The following is a 2,840-nucleotide window of genomic DNA, read 5'->3' on the forward strand; positions in this document are numbered from 1 at the left end:
GTGGGCAGATCAATTGAGCCCAGAAGGTCAAGGCTGCAGTGAGCCATGATTGCACCACTGCACTCCAGCCTGGGTGACAGAGTGGATCCTATCTCAAAAAAACAAACAAAAAATGTATATATATATATACACACACACACACACACAGATGCTATATATAAACACACACTATATTTACACACCCTACATATAAATATATATACACTTACATACATATATAAACTATAACAAACAATTAGAGTGGAAAATTAAGTTGAAATAGTTTTAAAAAGACAGAAGGCATAAGCCATAAAAGCCTACTGAGGCCGGGTGCAGTGCCTCACACATATAATCACAGCACTTTGGGAGGCCACAGCGGAAGGACCACTTAAAGTCAGGTGTTCAAGACCAGCCTAAGCAAGAAAGTGAGACCTCATCTCTACAAAAAAATATTTTTTTTAAAAAAAATAGGGTCTATCGGCAAGGTATGGTGGCACATGCCTGTAATTCCAGTACTTTGGGAGGTCGAGGCGAGTGGATCACGCGGTCAGGAGATCAAGACCATCCTGGCCAGCATGATGAAACCCCGTCTCTACTAAAAATACAAACAATTAGCTGGGCGTGGTGGCACATGCCTGTAGTCCCAGCTTCTTGGGAGGCTGAGGCAGGAGAATCACTTGAAACTGGAAGGCAGAGGTTGCAGTGAGCCGAGATCGCACCACTGCACTCCAGCCTGGGCAAACAAGAGCTAAACTCCGCCTCAAAAAAAAAAAAAAGAAAAATTGGCTGGTTTATTGATATTTGCCACCGGCGTTTGAGAACATGTGATCTGATTTGGTTTTACCATCTCACCATGTTGTTGTTGACAGAATTGAATCAAATTGTTTCATTTTATATTATTAACCATCCCAGTTTGTAGATTCAATACCTATATTTCTTGGCCTTCAGCATTTCACTCTCCTGATTTTCCCATTACCTCTTTGGCAGCACCTTCTGATCACCCTATCAAACTTTTAAAATGGTGAAGTTCCTCAGGTCTCTGGCCTAAGATGTCATCTTTATTTCACGTGAAACACTAGGCAATCTAATTCATCGCCCAAATTTCATTACTTCAACTAAATTTTAAATATACAGAGAATCCCAAATTACCTGAAATGTAACTGCCCCAAATTGTGGCAAAACTCATATACAAACATTTTTATTTTGGTTTTGTAGCCCACTGTCAGTTGTATGCAGGGCCTGACTGTAAACTCACCAGGGCCCCATACCTTCCTGCCCTCAGCCTCCTAAGGAGCTGGGATTACAGGTGTGTGCCACCACCCTTACATCTAACTTTTCTATTTTTAGTAGAGATGGGGTTTCATCATGCTGTCCAGGCCTGGTCTCAAAACCCTGGCCTCAAGTGACCACCACTCTCTAGCCTCCTGAAGTGCTATAGGGATTATAAGCCAGTATTTCTTACTGCACTCAGCCCATATAGATACTAAAAACGCCTCACACCTAAGACAAAACCTGCTCTTCCTCTGCTCTTTCCATATATTGGTAATGATATTTCTAAATGGCTTGCTCATGCAACACACCCTGTACATAATCTTGACTACTTCAAACTTACTCCCTAATCTCACTCCTTTTTTGAGACAGAGTTCAAGCTTCAGGTCATCTAGGTTGAGAGAACAGTGGCCAATTTTGGCTCACCTAAGCTCCACCTGCTCCATGCCATCTTCTGCCCTTTGTGCCTTCCCGAGTAGCTGGGACTACAGGAACCCCACCTGCCCTGGCCATTAATTTTTTGCATTTTTAGTAGAGGCCAGGTCACTGTGCTAGCTATGGGATGGTCTCTCACCCTTGACCTGATCCTTCTGCCTCGCCTCCCAAAGTGCTGGGACAGGGAGCCACCACACCCGGGCCCTAACTCCTACCTTTTAACTACAACCAGGCTGTGCCCTTCCTCTCCTACTACCGCGGATTCGCCTATCTCCATCTCCACTATTACCCTACTTACAGCCAGCACGCTTTCATCAGGATCACTTCCCAGCCACTCCTAAATGCAGTGAAAGCTCCCAGTTATCCACGGGAGAAATATCTGCCATGGATGTCTGAAATGACAAATGCATACTGAGCACTTCATCTGCTTTTGCTATACATACATACTCTATAAAAAAGCTAATTTAGGAAATTAAAAACAGATTAATAAATAATAACAAAATAGAACAGGCCAAGTAGGTGGCCTGAATCCCAGGACTTTGGGAGGCCGGCGCAAAGCAGACCCCCAGGGTCAGGAGCCCATCAGCTCCTCTGGCCAATGTAAATGTCCCTAGCCTCTACTCTGCAAAGTGATGCACTTACTTATGGCGGTGCACACCTGCAGTCCCGCACCTACAGGAGGCTAAGGCACAAAAAATCAATTGAACTCGGAAGGTTGCAATGAGCTAAGATCGTGCCACTGTACTCCAGCCTGGGTGACAGAGGAGAGATTCACCCTCAAAAAATTTTAAAAATTAAAAAAAAATTATAAATAATTCTACTAGTGTGAAAAAAAGGCTGAACGGCCCCTCTCAAAATACAGTCTGCATAATAACCACCAGATACACAATGGTGGTCCCATGAGATTAAATGGAACTGAACAATTCCTATTGCCTAGTGACGGAGTGATGTAATAGCCATAGTAACATGACAGAAACAAATTTTAACTAAATGTAGTGTACATTATGCACAATGTTTATGAAGTCTACGTAGTTGCAGCAAGTCCATTCTCCTGTACCGTCAGCAAAGAACTACCTATAGATCAGGCAATTTATAAAGATAAGAGGTTTAATTGACTCACAGTTCCACATGGCTGAGAAGACCTCAGGAAACTTTCA

The sequence above is a fragment of the Papio anubis genome, unplaced genomic scaffold (assembly GCF_008728515.1).
Source record: "Papio anubis isolate 15944 unplaced genomic scaffold, Panubis1.0 scaffold1767, whole genome shotgun sequence".
In the NCBI taxonomy this organism is placed as follows: domain Eukaryota; kingdom Metazoa; phylum Chordata; class Mammalia; order Primates; family Cercopithecidae; genus Papio; species Papio anubis.